This window comes from Dipodomys spectabilis, unplaced genomic scaffold (genome assembly GCF_019054845.1).
Source record: "Dipodomys spectabilis isolate Male_0828 unplaced genomic scaffold, ASM1905484v1 ptg000063l, whole genome shotgun sequence".
Lineage (NCBI taxonomy): Eukaryota > Metazoa > Chordata > Mammalia > Rodentia > Heteromyidae > Dipodomys > Dipodomys spectabilis.
Genome location: NW_024870740.1, coordinates 2,701,974 through 2,720,171, shown reverse-complemented (window position 1 = coordinate 2,720,171; position 18,198 = coordinate 2,701,974). Strand labels below are relative to the sequence as shown.

Here is an 18,198-nt window from a genome sequence, read left to right as displayed (position 1 = left end):
ACTGATTAAGAATCATATCAACTAACGGGTACTGTCTAATTGATGTATCCCAATACATAGACAGCTAGCCAGATATGCGCTCATAGGAGACAATAGTTTGTAGTACTATGGATAGAACTGAGAGACTGTGTTTTTCTTCTCTTTTCACTAGTCAAGCACTTGGGACCGACAAATTCCAAGTAATTGCTGCAAAGATGATCTGAGTATCTGAAGGGCTGAAGACAGAATTCTATAATTTAGCACAAGAAAATCTTGTTTTTAAAAAAAAAAGAATAGCTAATATAATTGTCAGAGAAATAATTCTATTCTCAGCCAAAGCTTATAAAAGAAGTTAAAACCAAATGTATCAATTTTTATCACCAAAATGCACTCTCAAGACCAATATTAGAGCATATCATCATAATTTTATGCTATTATAAGTTCTAGAAAACAGTAAGATGATTGTTGCTTTCTTATTTTTCATCAAAGCACTTAGGTTTAAACTGATGTCATTTATTGTTTATATCCTGGAATCTGTAGCAATTGAAAAGTCATGAAGCCCAAAGATGATTGAAATATTGGTAAATGAACCCATCATAAAACTGAAGAAGAGCTGTATGTCACATTAACTAGAACTAGTTCTATTCATTTGATTAACTGTATATTGTAATTGTCAATGATGTCATATTACCAGCACATCACCTATATTGAGCAAACATTTGTGACTCATATTATATTAATTTTAACTAGAAACTTTGAAACAAGGGCTTTTCATAGCATCAGAAGATGAATAAAGCACAGAAGACAAGACAAGAATTGGTAAAAAATACCTTTGATATTTTCATTAATTCCACAAAAATTAAAGTAATGAAGCTTTTATAATTTTCCATTCATGTAAATAATATACTTTCATCAATTCTGTTATTCATCGTGAGTATTTCCCCTTCTGCAAATTTTGACCTTCCACATACCTGATAGTCTGTTTTTGCTTATTTGTCCTTTCCCCCTAAATTCCATGGGTTACTGAAACATTGTGTGTGTGTGTGTGTGTGTGTGTGTGTGTGTGTGTGTGTGTGTGTGTGTGTGTGCTTTACCAATCCTGGGGCATGAAATCAGGACTTTGACACTATTCCTGAGCTTCTTTTGCTCAAGGCTAGCATTCTACCACTTGAGCCACAGTGTAGCCCTGTTTATGTGGTACTGAGGAATCGAACCCTGAGCTTCATGCATGCTAGGCAATCACTGTACCACTAAGCCACATTCCGAGTCCTGAAACATTGTGTTTTGATATTTATTTCACTTTACACAATGATTAAGATTTCTATTCATATTCTTACAAAGCCCATAAATTTGTTCCTTTTTATAAATGAATAAAACTCAATTACCTATGCATATAACATTCCATTTATTCATTCATCATTTGATGCTCACCTGGACCAATTCAATTACTTGGCTATTGTAAACAGTACTGCAAAAAACTATAGATAGCTATGTCTAGGATAAGCTGACTTGGACTCTTTTGGATTTATACCCAGAATCAGCATGACTGGGTCATGTGGACATTGTATTTTTTTGAGAGCAAAGAATAGCCTCCTACTATAAGGTCTCTGCCAATTTGGACAGAAGCATGGATCTGAAAAATGCCCCAACATGCTGTTTCCATCAATTGTGCGTGGTGATTTTAGAGAGTAGGAAACAGTGAAACCAAATCACTATCAGCTGGCGGGGTGAGTCACGAGGCTACCAGTGATCTAGTATGCTCTGACCAATTTAGTCTCCATGCTACCACATGTGCACCCTAAACGCCAAACTTACATTCATGTGCAGCTGGCCTTGTTTCTCCAACCAAAAGTTGGGCTAGATTTCTCAAATGCTTTCAGCTTCAGCTTCCATGCTACCTAAGTTGACTTCCCACCTAAGTTGACCTATTACCATGACTCTGTCTAAGTCACAACCAGTTCCCTGGATGATTTGTGATTCTTGCATAGTGGAGAGGAGACAACCTTGAGGCTTGGAAAAACAAAAATACAAGAACTTCTGTTATTCTGCACCAGAGTATTTGACTATAAGATCTATTTTAAGATGATTTACCAACAGGTCAACAGTGAAAGCGCAAAGAACTACAGAAAGTCCCTTATCTAGTTTGCGCTTGCTGTATAGACCTTCTGCCTTGAGCTATATCTTTACACAGTATTAGAGCTTGTGGAAGGCATGTTTTTCTCTTTTGCTTCTAATCTAATTTGCAGGAATTTTCTCCCTTCCATAATATATTTCCTAGTTCCCTGTGTTTGGGTTCAACTGTTATTTCTTTTACAAATCTGAAATTCTATGTTTCTGAATTTCAGCCCACTTTTGTATAATGTTTACTGTTTGATTCTAAACTTTACCAGATGACCTGCCTGTACCTGCAGATACACACCTGGTTGTGTTTTAAGTCTCATAGAGAGAAATGTGAATTTCAATGTCTCTTATTTGGTATCTTCCCTTCTTTTTATATGAAAGAAATAATGCTTCATATTTGTGTACCTCCCACAGAGAAATGTAAATAAGACTGTTTATCATATATTGTCATGAATATTTGTTCAGTAGCCATAGATAAGGCTGCATTTCATAGTTGCATTTAAATGCCATATGTGATAAACAGTATTGAAATGTATTTATTCAATCATTTATTCATTCACTTATTGTTTCTACAAGTAATACCTGAAAATGGAATTTCGGTACGCTTATGTGTATTTATATATTCATTCATCAAGTCAACAAATATTTATGTCAGAGCTGCTTTAGATAACTTAAAATTATCAGTTCCCAAAGCAATTTGAAGGAAAAAATAGTTGACAATTTATTCGAAAACAGATTAAATCTTAGAAATATACTGACATTTGTTTACACCAATGATTCAATCCCAATGATCAAGTAAGGAAATAGAGTTAACAGAAAAATGAGAATGGAAAAGTGATTATAATTTAGGAAAAATAATCTCCAATTCAGTAAACAACTCAGTGATACCTAGTGGAAGCCTAGTGGAAGTAGCATTACCTTAGCCAAGACTTATTTTTATTATTTATTACTATTAGCAAACTCATATTTATTCAAGAATATTGGCTTTGAACTCCAAATCTTCTGCTTGCTGGACAGCTGTTCTACCTTGTAATCTCAAAATAATGACTAAATAGTGATAATGGTAAGTGAGCTGGGAATGTGGCTCAATGGTACAACTATTGCCTGATAGGTTCAAGTTCCTGGTATTGAGCCTACATATGAAAAAAGGAATAGGGAGATCTTAATTTGTTCCATGTCTCACCCTTTCCTAGTCCATGAGAATGTTGAAAATCAGCCTACCTACCTCAGCAATGAAAACTAGTACCCCAGAAGCCACTGATAAGGAAGAATAGAGCTGAAACTTCCCCCACCCCTTGAGAAGAATCCTCAGACTTCTCAGGCAGGTGTATAGAAGCAAGGCTGTCTTATTTGACCTGGCTCAAAACTAAAACAAGTCCAAAGACTTTTCTCTGATGTCAGTCATTGAAAATAATTACCTAATTGTTTAACTTTGCACACAGGCCAAACGGTGAGAAACAATTGAGCAAGAAAGAGACGATTGTGAAAAACTAGTAAAAGAGAGGTCCAGGACTTTGAAAAGTTTTCTATATTTCTGGGATTCTAGATTGAAAGTATCGGAAAAAGCCTTTAGCCTAACATAAAAAAATATTGTTATGCTAACAAATGGTAAGTAAAGTTTTAAAGTACTGTCTTTGTGTGTAGGGATGTTTAAAACAGGATAGAGAACTGCGAAATGATAGAAAACTGAATTGGCTCTAGATAAATGATTAAATCTCTGTCTTACCACTAATCACTGTAAATCCCAAACAGATTTCAGTGGTCACATATAAGATAGGATACAAACTTACCAGAATAACATCAGAAGTCACTAAAAAGGACATCAAGAACAATAAAAGTAAACCGCAATAAAAATATCCAAAACCATTTAAAAATATTAATAAAACATTCATTTTCCAACAAAAAATAAGAGGTACATAACGAAATAAAATGCAGGCAATTCATTAGATAAAAATCTATAATCAGTAGAACTTGTTTTTGAGGAAGTCTAATGTATAGGACTTTCAAAGAAAAATATTAAACCAGTTGCTTTAAATATAAGTTTAGAGAGAAACCATATCTTTAAAAAGTAAGGTAAAATTGTGAAAATAAGAATATCAATAATGATAGGCGAATAAATAGCATCAAATAGATATTCAATGGTTCAGTAGTATAGTGATAGAAGTTTAAAATTCAGCAGGAACTTTGATAGAATATTTAAACAGTAAGAAAGAAAGAACAGATGAAGTTGAAGATAGGTGAATTGAGATTATCCTATCTGAAGCATCGTGGGTAAAATGAAGAAATGAACAGCTACTCAGAAACTTATAATACACGACAGAGTGCATAAATGTGTACATAGTGGAAATCACAGAGAATGTAAAGATAAATGGATGTACAGAATCCATAAGGAGATTATGGCAGAAAATATCCTAAGTCTACACATGAACTTCAAGTTAAACAAACACAGATACAGAAAAGCAAAGAGTTGAAAGAAATAGAAATAAGCAAACTGCCATAGCAGCTGAGAAAAAAAATGACTCATATAAACAAGGGCTCTCATTTAAATTGGCGACATGTTTTTCATTAGAAACCATGATGGGAAAAGGCAATAATGGGAAAATTATCCCTGCATTAAAAGAACAATATTGATAGCAATTAATTGTATATTTAGCAAATACATGCTTTAAAAACAAAGGTAAAATTAAACATTAGCAAATCCATTGCTAGAAAACTGATTGTAAAAAATATTAAAAGATCAAGGTTCCAATGTGTCATATCTGTAATGCTAACCACTCAGGAGGCTGAGATATGGAAAGTCAAGGTTTTCATCAGGAGGCTCAGATATGAAAGGTCGAGGTTTTCAGCCTGGGAGAAACAGATTTCAGAATTTATTTCTTTTTTTGTATGTTTTTCATTTTAAAAATACTGTACAGAGGGGTTACAGTTACATGAGCAAGGTAATGAGTACAGTTCCTACCAAGCATTGTGGCCTCCTCCTTTGTTTTTTCCCTACCATCCCTTCCCTCCCATCTCCACAACTTCTAATTAGCTAGCAACCCTCAGCCTGGAATTGTGGTCCAAGTGGCAGAGTATTAGCCATGAATGAAAAAGCTAAATGAAAGCACATGGTCCTTAGTTCAAGCTCCAGTACAGAAGAGAGAGAGAAAGAGAGAGAGAGAGAGAGAGAGAGAGAGAGAGAGAGAGAGAGAGAGAGAGAGAGAGAGAGAGAGAGGCAGAGACAGCGACAGAGACAGAGACAGAGACAGAGACAGAGAGACAGAGAGAGAATTTCATTAAAAAATAGTTATAATTCTGAGATGATAAGAACTCATTAGACTTAGGATGCTGTAAATTCCTTGACAAGAATACCAAAATAGTACAGGTTAAATTTATAAAAGGGAACGTATATCTAACAGTATCCAACTGATTTAATACTAATCTAACAAGAAAAAAATCTAGCAAAGATAATTTGGTTTAGTCTAGTTAACACATGTTAAAACCATGATAGTTTATTCCTTATCAAGCAGGCAGTCCACAGCATCATCTCTTTCTACTATACTAACTTCCAGATAAAGACAACGACAAGGTCATGTTTCAACTTAATTTTATGCAACTATCTTGCATACAAGGAAAAAAATAACAATAAAAAATGCAACACAATGATGCAAGACAATGATCCCACATTTTTCTATTTAAATTACTGTTCACTTTTCCATTGAGTTATCATTTCATAGTCTAGCACTACATTATTGGAACTATTGAGTTAACTACTCAAGCCAGTCTGGTGTTAACAGAATAATGAGGAGTAAATATTAATAATTGATATTAATATTATAAATATTTGGGCATTGGTGGCTCATATCTGTAATCCTAGCTACTCAGAAGGCTGAAATCTGAGGATCATGGTGCAAAGCCATCCCAGGCAGGAAAATCCATGACACTCTTATTTCCAATTAAGTACCACAAAAGCCAGATAAACCTATGGCCCAAGTAGCAGAGAGCTAGCTAGCATTAAGCAAAAAAGAAAAAAAGCTCAAAGTCAGCACCCAGCCCTGCCAGGACTGCCCCAGCTCAAGCCCCAGGACTGCCACCAAAGAAAACTAAATAAATATATAACAATATTCATTCATCATATTAGAAATACAAATGACTATATCATAATTTTAATTTCTAAGTCTGGTAACATAATTGTTGCCTTGTAGATATATAATTAACTTCTTCAACTAGCATACCGTAACTCTCTGCCTTTCGTTAATCAAAGTTCCTTGCAAGCTGAGATGATTCAAACTACGAACACTGCCTGAATTGTGTTGTTATATTAGTTTCATAATGGTCAGGATTGGATAAATCAGTTTCTCATTGACTTGAATCACATATTATGGGAGTACTAAGCCAAGTCCCAAGAGATCTTATACATTCCAGATGTAGTCTTCTTTTCACACACATTAGATAGCAGAGCCACCATTTTCCTCTTAAAGCACACAATTGGATACAGTCACTCATGAAAATTATTTTGTCTTATATTTTACTGGTATCCCTAAACCAAAGTAGCCAGAGATAAGAGTGTCAACTTCATGTTTAAAATTATGCATTATGCATCTCATTGAGGAAGCACATTGTCATTGGAAACTATGCCCTCTAGACAAGCATGTCCACATTTGTGCAATAGGGAGCAAAATTTTGTTAGGGGATCGATACTAGTAGTATTTTGAAAGCTGCTTACATAAAATATTTACTTTGATTTCTGAATCCATAAATACAGACTATGTGTGTGGAGGGGCATCAAAATAAAATGCAATATGCTACAAATTGGAGGAAAAAGTCCCAGCCCTACAATCCATGACCTTCAGAGGTTTACAATGGGGGAGGGAGTTAATTGTCACTATTCTTGTTTTGATTAAAGAGTAGTATAGTTTGGAAAGCACAAACTTCATCCAGATTTGTGGATCTAATTGTGCTATTGATGTTCATTCTAAGTTTCAAATATTTGTCCTGAAACTTTATACCACTGTAATATGAGTAATTCCTAAGTAATTCTATTTAGAAATTAGATCTAGTGTAGTAGAATAAAATTACCATAACTACTAAAGGTAGAAAACTTGAATTCATGTCTTGGGCTTTTCTGTATTAAGAATATATTTTGACAGCAAGTCAATGTTTATGGCTATAATAGACTTCATCTTTAAAATAGGATAATAATCTTGCAGCATTTCAGGATAATTAGATAAGATATATATATATATATATATCAGATAATAATAAACTGTTTAAAGGTCATTATCTTATTGCCTTTAAAATAGTAAAGTATATACTTTTCCCTAAAGCTAGTTAAAATATTCAAAAATAATGGGAAAAATCAAATAATTTTATGTAAAACAGATCTCCATGTTACACTTTGCTATTTGTGTTGCATAACAAATATTAATACTAATACAATACATTAATTTTTGTTTTTACACATCTTTGTTGAATACTGGACAGATTCAATTATGTTTAATAAATAAAAAGGATTATTTTCCTGAATACATAACACATTTTAGATACACACTATCATATGGGTTTGCTTTGTTTCGCCATAATATTTGGATGTGGTAAGGTGAGAGAAATTCATGTACTTCACATTGTGTTAGGTATTTTTCATTACAATTTGGTTTAAAAATCAATAGCATTTAATCAAATTTCTAAGCTATTGTATAATTAAAATAAATGAATTTATGTATGAACTGTAGAAGTTAGCTAAAGAAAATGTATTACCTATTCAATCTTTATTAAACTAGCAATCAAACTTCAGCCAAAGTATGGTACTTTGACATCAATTCACAAGTAATTGGTCAAACTGGCATAATTGATTTGAGTATTTCATTCACTTTTTAGTTTTGATTTCACACCATCTTAAATCACTCAAAATATAGCCAAAGAAATCTACTTTCATTTGGGAAGCAGACTCTTCAGTCTTATTTATATTCAATTGTCTAGTTTAAACACATCATTATGTATTCTTAAAATAAATTTCCTTCTTTATGCTACATGTTCAAATTACTTCCCTATTTATTGTAAGTGTTCAAAGTATTAAAAGATACCTGGTTTTTTTCTACTCTTAGTTAATGTTTATAAAAATGAGTCCAAGAATCATCAACCTTCCCAATAATTCTTTCAGAATTTAATGTAAAATTAATAATTGAATAGAAATATTCTGAGCTTTTTATTGCAAATTGATGGAAGATAAGTATGATGATAATTATATAAATAGGAATGGAAAATTAGCTTGCTACTGTACGTGTTTCAGAAATTATTTCAAAATCAAGACCCAGAAAAGGAATTGGAGATGAGCTGTTCCAAAACAATACTGTCATTGACATAAATGGTTTCAATTTATCTTTGCAACAATACTCATCTTTAACTCATATTTATTGCCTAAAATAGTTGGTTTCAGATATTTTTTGACTATGTTATACACTCTGACAGCTAGAATCCAGGCATCTCAGGAAGTATTGGTTTGAGATACAAACATTAGAAATGGTAAACAATTTCACATAAAATTAGAAGATAACCCAAGAACTGTAGAATAATGAAACAATATTCAAAAAGTGAAGAATACAGGAAGTCATTTTAAAACATGATATAATGTAGAGTATTTACTTCAAGAGTATTTCACCAGTCCAAAGACCTATGGACATGAAATACAATCTTTTGTTATAAAACTATGATATTTGGGCTTATTATGATGTTGTTAAATAATAACTAGTATATGTCTGAGACAAGCAGAAATGGTCAGATAAGTTGATGTAAGGTGAAATAAACCCCAAGATAAGGATTCAAATGTTTTTTTTTCTTTCTTGTAATTGTTTCTAACATATTTATAAGATGATTTCTTTGTTTCTTTGTATGTCCCTCCCCCCATGGTACAACCCCTGTTTTCACTGTATTTGATGTTGTTATACTTTTGGAGGGGAATAAAAAAAACAATTGTTTAAATAGGGATACAGGTGGACCCATTGCAACAATGAGATGTACAAGACCTTATGTCGGGCCCAGGGAGGAAGGGATAGTAAGGGGAAACAAAAGAGGAGGCAACAATGCTTGATAAGAAATGTACTCATTACCTTGCTCATGTAATTGTAACCCTCTGTACGGTATTTTCACTATATATTTTTTTCACTATATATCTATATATTTATATGTTTTCTTCAAGTGTATCTTTAGTTGAGCCTAAGGTAAATAATACACATACTAGAAATGTTAGGTGTGAATGGAGACAAGTATCTAAAGTAATTCTGCTTGTCTTTACCTCCTTCTGACAGGGATGTTTAGAAAGAGATTCAATAAGCAATACAGAAAGATTCTAATTGGAGGAGTAACAGCCAAACATTTGCATTCATACTTTGCATCTTTTCATGCCATTCTATCAGCAAGAGAATAAATAGCTAATGCCAATGGCAAGACAGTGTTAAAGCACAAGAAGGAGATGTTGGAAATCTACATAATTGATGACTGAAAGAGAAAAAAGAAATGGGTTAAAGACATTCAGCAGGATATTTGACATGACTGAAGACTGATTTGAAAAGTAGGAATAGACTTTTGACCCTTGTATTAGTTGCTAACTTTAAGTCCAAAATCTAACATTCTCACATTTCCATTTCTATTTTTAAATAAGACGTGGCAGAAGAATTAAGTGGTCTTTTGACAGTTTATTATGCATCCCATACTGGTAGGTGAACCCTGTAAATTGAAAGATTTCTTTTCCTCACCTATCAATCATCGTATTCATGGCTCCTATATTGAAATATTAATAAGAAGAAAACATATTTAATGTAACTTTTCTGAGACATAGGAGGTTTGGTAAAGAAATTAGACTCAAGAAACTGGTAAGCCTATTTGTTTCAATGCTCATTTTAAAGTAGAGAAATATGTAGAAGTATAGGACAAAACAACAAGTTATAATGATAACAAGCTAGGGACGAGCAAGGCCTGTTAGTTCATGCTGTTTTCTGTGTCCCTAAAGAGCAAAGATATTAATTCTCTGTGGTTATACAGAGGGTATCACTCAAAATAAAGCATGTTTGTTAGGAAAGAAAAAATGAAAATGAAAATGGCCTTCAGCTTCTACTGTTTGCTCAAATACTGTGATGGGAAAGGACTGGGATGCGACCCAGTGACAGAGTCCATGCCTAACATTTGTGAATCCTTAGATTTGATCAACAGTAATACAAAATAAAATATTTGGAGCAAAATAGAATGAAGCCCATCAATAATACATATATATCTGTATATATACATATATATATATACATATATATATATATATATATGATGTACATCATGCATAAAAGAAGTTGAATAGGGCTGGGAAGGTGGCTCAGTGGTAGAGTGCTTGCCTTGCATGCATGAGACCTTGGGTTCAATTCCTAGAACCATACAAGCAGAAAAAGCTGGAAGTAGCACTATAGTTCAAGTGTTAGAGCACTAGCCTTGAGCTGAAGAGCTGAGGGTCAGGCCCCATGAAAGAAAAAATAAAGTAGTTGAATAAAGGTTGAAGGCATAATGATATGTAGGCAATATTATATAAATAAACTATATATTATTTGTAAATAAATTATATATTATTTGCCTTTGCTTAGACCTCAAGTGGGTAAAATAAGGATGATACTTAGGGCCATGATGATGATCATGATCATTGAAAAAAAATCACAATTTCTCTAGAGTGAGGTAAGAATATAAAACTAAAATTGAGATGAGAAACGTCCATTTTTAGTAAGAAAATTAAGGTTTCACTTGCCAAATAGTATCAAAAAACATGGGTTCTCACTTAAAATAAAACAAAAAGAAGATAATATGCAGTTCCTGAAAGTCTTTGGTTTATATGATCTCCTAACAAGTCTATTCTGAAGCAATCGGGTTCTACACATATCAGTCTCTCAGGAACAGCATTGTATGTTTTACTCAAGTGAGAATCCTGAGCAGCAGCCACCACAAGGAAACATTGAGGTGTCAAAGAGAAATTGGAGGCAAGTGCTCCTGCTCAAGAAGACCTCAGTGGAGGCCAAACTGTGTCATGGTGTGGTTCCCTAATTCATCTTGTCATAACAGCAACCTTAGATCTTGATGCTGAATCAGAGCACTAAGCATCACTTCAAGAAATAAGTGCTTAGCTGTAGATCATAGGACAGTTCTGCTTTGATGCTCAGGGTTTGCAGACTGGTGAAATGGAAGCTTGAAGTTTCCACATTGAAGGAAACAACTTTGATATAAGCCTTGGGGCTGAAATATCAAGCTTCTAAGGATCAATTGATGATGAAAGCTCTACTCTGTTTCAACTTAGTGTTTGTGTGTGTGTGGGAGAGAGAGGGGGGGGGATAAAAAGGGAGAGAGAGAAAGAGAGAAAGAGGGAGAGAGAGAAAAAGGGAGAGAGAGAGAGAGAGAGAGAGAGAGAGAGAGAGAGAGAGAGAGAGAGAACGGTACCAATTATTCTTTTTGCTAAGTTCCTTGCTTGTTCACGTGGGAAGATGCCCATACTCCATAGGAAAAAGGATGTTAAGCTGAAGAGACACATCTAATGTAGGTTATAATGTAAAGAGAAAAAATATATCAAGAACCTTAGAAGCCTCTAAAAAGCTTACTACTTACATTATGTTAAATGAAGTAGAAAGTTTACATGTTCAGCTTTCTTAGTAAATGTTAGATTTTTTTTCTCTCAAGCTAATACAGTGAGAATATCCAAAATAAAACACTGGGAATGTGAAGGGAAAGAAGAAATGATGGGGAGAAGAAAGAGGGATAATGGTAATGAATACCATCAAAGTATACTATATGCATGTAGAGAATGTCATGATGAAAATCATGCCAAAGTTTGTACAATTAATATGCTTTCACATTTTAATAAAAGAAAAATCTCAACACTGTTTCTGTGAGCTTTGAGAAGAATTTTGTAAGATGAAAAGCCATAAAAGTACATGTTTGCCCAAATTTCAATAATTATACAAAACATTTTCTCAAATGAACATTTCTTTGCCTTTTCCTTAAAGACTATGACATTTAAAACAATGTATTATATGCTGTACTTCTTTAAAAATTATATGCTCTGCCAGCATACACCTAATATCACATTATATTGATCAATACATTTATGCCTCACTATAGCTGCAAGAGACCTCTTTTATGTCTAACCTCATTTTGTTGGTTTGTAAAATTAAGATTTTATTAAATGACTCTTAAAGTCCCTTTATACACTGCAACTTTAATATATTGAATCCCAAATGGCTAAATGTATAGCTTTAAATTATGGGGAAATACCTTTTTTTTCAATTTGATAGATAACATGAAAAATTTTCACACTCAGAAATATTCACTCTGACTCATCTATGGAACATCTTGTATAAAAACATAACTCTGCATAAGAACTCATTTTTAAAAGTGGAGAAAACACAAGTTTTACAAAAAGTTGGAAAAAAATCCTTCAGGTTACATAGACGATAAATAGTCAGTAAAATGTCATATGGGAGACATTATAAACTCTTTTGAGTTAATCTTAACATTAAATTATAGCTGCCATTGTAGGTCATTATAGTAACAAGATGCCTCTCTGTTTAAAAGTAACTACTACAAAAATCACTTTAATATATTCTAAATAATTATTGTAGGAAAACAGGCAACAAAAATATTATCTTTTAAAGTAAGCAAAATTACGAAAAGCCTAGGCTGCAGTCTCAATCAAGTCCAAACAAACATTAATGTATTTGTTAGACATTTTGGATATATTTTGGAAAAAAAATCAAAGATCTTAAGTTTATACGATTTATTTATCTAATACCATTTTTTCTTATGGTAATCATTACCATTAGGATAAACAAATATCCATTAATGCACTAAAAGTTTTGTGTGTGTGTGTGTTTGCTGAGATTTCAAAAGCCTTTTATATAACTAAATTGAATGGCTAATTTTTTATCTTTACCTTACAACTGTGAACAGTGATCAGTGTTTTCTCCTAGAAACATTTTCTTTCCTTAGATTCTGAGACCTCCTACTCTCCTACATTTCCTCTGTTCTCATTGTCTGTTTAGTTACTTTTCTGGTTCTCCATCTGACTGACTAAATGTTAGAGAATCAAATGATTCTTTCCTTTATTGCCTTCTAGTTCCTCTCAGCATTCACTCCTGTCTCTCATCTATTCTTTGGCTTTTATTCAATTTACGTTGTATAAAATACACACTCACACACACACACACACACTCCTACAGGCCCATGTACAACCTCTTTGGTGTTTGATAAAAACTTCTTACATAACAAAACTAAAAAGGAACTTATAATACAGTTCTCCCAAAGCATTTTGTCTTTTACTAATTTACAAATACATACCTCATGATACAGTATTTGTCTTATATTCCCAAGGAACATTCCCCCGTCTTTTGTGTAGTGCCAAATTCACAAGTTCTGTAACACCATAAAAAATTCTGGAGTGTGTGGCTGGGAGTTTAAGTGGTCTGGTCAAATTGTCAATGAGAATGTTTGAAAAAATAAAATGTATGAAAACAACACTCTTCTTTGAATATGACTACAAAATTGTATGCAGAGACACATATTACTACAACTACCCATTTTATTTATTTATTTATTTATCACTTTATTTATAAATTATTATTTATAATCACATCTCATTAGAATGTTAAATTATCACATGTCCACCAACTTTTCTACTAGTAGTTAAATTCTGTTTAAAGTTTTAGCATGAATTATCAACACACTACAGTGTGAACCTTGTAGGAAAAATTATCTATAATTAAAACATAAGATTGATGGAAATATGTATCTCTTCTTAACTTCCACAAAAATAATATTTATATCAAATAGATAGGAGAGGTGGCAGATGTCTCAAGCGAGCCCTGAGTCAAAGTGACACCCTTAACTATGTTTTTACATGAAACCCTGGAAAGAGAATGATAAGCAATGTACCAAATAAGCTAACATACTACCTTTATAGTTTGGTTAGTTTTCTTTTTTTTCTTGTGAAAATACTGTACAGAGGGGTTACAATTACATGGGCAAGATAATGAGTACATTTCTTATTGAGCATTGTAGCCTCCTACTTTGTTTTCCCTTCCCATCCCTTCCCATCCTCCTCTCGCCCCCCCCCCCCCACAAAAGTTGTAAAGTTCGTTTTCGACATAACGACTTGTACATCTCATTGTTGCAATGGGTCCACCTGTATCCCTATTTAAACGATTTGTTTTTCCCCTTCCCCTCCACAAATTATACCGACATCAAATACAGTGAAAGCAGGGGTTATACTGTGGGGGAGGGACATACAAAGCAACAAAGAAATAATCTTATAAATGAATTAGAAACAATCGCATGAAAGAAAAACAAACATTTAAATACATATCTTAGGGTTCATTTCCCTAACATCACCTTATCTGAGGTGAAGTTTGTTTTCGACATAAGGACTTGTACATCTCATTGTTGCAATCAGCTTGAGTAATTTGGGAGTGGAGTCTATGGGATTCTTTAAATACAAGATCATGTCATCTGCAGAGGAAGAGTTTTACTTCTTCTTTCCCTATTTGGATCCCCTTTATGTTTGCATCTTGTCTTATTCCTGTAGCTAAGTATTCTAATACTAGATTGAAGAGAAGTGGAGAGAGTGGACATCCTTGTCTCATTCCTGAGTTAAGAGGAAATGGCTTTAGTTTTTCACCATTAAGTATAATGCTAGCTGTAGGTTTGTCATATACAGCCTTTATTGTATTGAGGAATGTTTCATGGATTCCTAGTTTTTCCAGAGCCTTCATCATAAAGGGGTGTTGGATCTTGTCAAATGCTTTTTCTGCATCTATTGAGATAACCATGTGGTTCTTATCCTTGCTCCTGTTGATGGGATGAATTATATTAATTGATTTGTGTATATTGAACCAGCTTTTTATCCCTGAAATGAATCCTGTTTGATCGTGGTGTATAATTTTTTGGATGAATTGTTGAAGTCGATTGGCCAAAATTTTGTTGAGAAGTTTTACATCATATAGTTTGGTTAGTTTTCTATTAGAATGAACTATCAACAATATATAAGTGTATATAATTATAACACCTAAAAGCAGACTGCCTATATCTGATGAAGTGCTAATCCGAAGAAAAAGAATGGTCAATGGCTGTCTTTTTGTACTTTTTTTTCCATCCCAGGGCTTGAATTTAGGACATGGGCACTGTCCCTGAGGTATCTTGCTCAAGGCTAGTGCTCTATTACTTAAACCATACCTCCACAACTAGCTTTTAGGTGGTTAACCGGTGATAAGAATCTCAAAGACCTTCCTTCTTCAGCCTCCTGAGTAAGATTACAGGTATAAGATGTGGGCACCTGGTCAGTGGTCATCTTTGTATTAGTGGATTATAAAAGCTATAAAGTACAGGGTTGTATAGTCATCACATAACAGTCATTTTTATATGTAGACATAAAAGGTCAAAATTGAAGGATAATTTGTCCAAAAATATTCTTACATATTCAAGTAAGAACTTGAAAGTAGCAATAATATCATAATTTTCTTCTTTAAGAACACACTTGTAAGAGGTGAGTGTTTCTCGGTTGTCGACCTCGCCATCCTGGCCTCGGGGTCGCCAACATTGAGGTGTCTAGCAACTGAATCCCCATGACTACGATTCCTGTTTTCTATGGTGGAACGCATTACGTGGCGCACCAGGTCCGGCTGGCCCACCAGGTCCGGCTGGCCCACCGGGCTGCACCAGAGCATGATAGACGGGAATTGGGTTGGCCGGCGGAGGCTGGAGTAGAGCGCCTGGAGGGGGGGGGGGGGTTGTGAACCGACCCCCTTTGCGCACTGCCCTGCGGTGACCTGTGAAAATGGTTCGCTACTCTCTAGACCCAGAAAACCCCACAAACTCATGCAAGTCAAGAGGTTCCAATCTTCGTGTACACTTTAAGAACACCAGAGAAACAGCCCAGGCCATCAAGGGTATGCATATCCGAAAAGCGACCAAGTATCCACTTGAAAGAAGCAATGTGTGCCATTCAGGCGTTACAATGGTGGAGTTGGCAGGTGTGCCCAGGCCAAACAGTGGGGCCAGACACAGGGTCGGTGGCCCAAAAAGAGTGCTGAATTTCTGCTGCACGTGCTTAAGAATGCAGAGAGTTATGCAGAACTGAAGGGTTTAGATGTAGACTCCCTGGTCATTGAACACATCCAGGTGAACAAAGCACCTAAGATGCGCCTCCAAACTTACAGAGCCCATGGTAGGATTAACCCTTACATGAGCTCCCCCTGCCACATTGAGATGATCCTTACTGAGAAAGAGCAAATTTTTCCTAAACCAGAGGAGGAGGTTGCACAGAAGAACAAGATATCCCAGAAGAAACTGAAGAAACAAAAACTTATGGTCCGGGAATAAATTTAGCATAAAATAAACGCAAATAAATAAAAAAAAAAAGAACACACTTGTAAATATGTTTTTAGGTGAATATTTTAAAATGTAAATGTTAACATAAGAACTTTCTTCACAAAAATAAAACTTACCAACAATTTTTTAACCAATAATTTCCAAAGTTTAATTAAAATAATACTCTTTTTGAGGATATAATATCTTTTATGAATCATTATAAATAATTATATAAAAGCATATGTCTCACATGTGTTCTAAAAAGAATTAATCTGTGTTTTCTATCATATACAATCTATGTTAGATAGAATAATGATAAAAGCTACTCACACCCACATAAGCAGTTTGTAAGAATAACAAAATAATAGTGTCTGCTTTGGCAACACATACACTAAAATTGGAACGATACAGAGAAGAGTAGCATGACCCCTGTGGAAGGATGACACCCAAATTCATGAAGCGTTCCATATTTTTGAGTGCAGATGAAATCAGGAAAGCAATTCCTTTTGTAATAGCCCCACAAAAAAAAATACCTAGAAATTCACCTAACCAAATAAGTGAAGGACCTCTATGATGAAAACTTTAAAAAACTGAAAAATGAAATCAAAACAGAACTTAGAAAGTGGAAAAACCTCCCATGCACCTGGATTGGAAGGATCAACATCGTGAAAATGGCAATACGTCCCAAGGTTATCTACAAATTCAATGAAATACCTATCAAAATTCCAACCAATTCTTCAAGGAAATAGAAGAGGTAATACAAAAAATCATATGCAACAATAAAAGACCCCGAATAGCAAAAACGATCCTCAACAGAAAGAACACTGCTGGAGGAATATCAATACCAAATTTCAAACTCTACTACAAAGCCATAGTAATCAAAACATCTTGGTACTGGCACAAAACCATACCTGAGGACCAATGGAATAGAACTGAAGACCCAGAAATGAACCCACAGACTGATAGCCATTTAATCTTCAATAAAGGAGCTACAAAAATAAAATGAAAGAAAGACAGCCTCTTCAGTAAATGGTGCTGGCAAAATTGGTTAATCATTTGTAGAAAACTAAAACTAGATCCTTATATATCACCCTGCACCAGAATCAACTCCAAATGTATCAAAGACCTCAAAATAAAAGCAGACACCCTGAAAACATTACAGGAAGAAATAGGAGAAAGCATAGGGCTCCTTGACACAAGCTGAAAATTTCTTAATAGTCACCCAGAAATACAACAAATCAAAGAAAAGTTGGACAAATGGGGTTGCGTGAAGCTGCAGAGCTTCTGCATGGCAAAGGACATAGCCAGTAAGATCAATAGAAAGCCCACGGACTGGGAGAAGATGTTCACTAGCTATACAACGGACAAGGGTCTCATATCTAAAATATACCTGGAACTCAAAAAATTAAAATCGCCAACAACAAATCCTCAAAGAAACAACTGCCCGATAAATAAGTGGGCTAAAAACTTACAGAGAAACTTCTCTGAAGAGGAAAGAAGGATGACCAATAGACACATGAAGAAATGCTCAACTTCCCTAGCCATAAAAGAAAGGCAACTCAACACAACACTGAGATACCACCTCACTCCAGTTAGAATGACTAAAACCAAGACCTGTATTACCAACAGATGCTGGAGGGGACATGGCCAGAAGGAAACCCTACTGCATTGTTGGTGAGAGTATAAACTTGTCCAACCACTTTGGAAAGTAATATGGAGGTTCCTCAAAAGACTCCACAT

General features: G+C 34.3%; 1 non-coding gene and 1 pseudogene across 1 annotated transcript; both read left to right on the top strand.

Moving 5' to 3' along the window:
- The first annotated feature begins 15,894 nt into the window (after window positions 1–15,894).
- Window positions 15,895–16,470, top strand: LOC122108680 (annotated as a pseudogene).
- Window positions 16,471–16,825: 355 nt separating this feature from the next.
- On the top strand, window positions 16,826–16,932 carry LOC122108704. The gene has a single exon (XR_006147611.1). It is a non-coding gene; the product is annotated as a U6 spliceosomal RNA (small nuclear RNA).
- The last annotated feature ends 1,266 nt before the right edge of the window (window positions 16,933–18,198 follow it).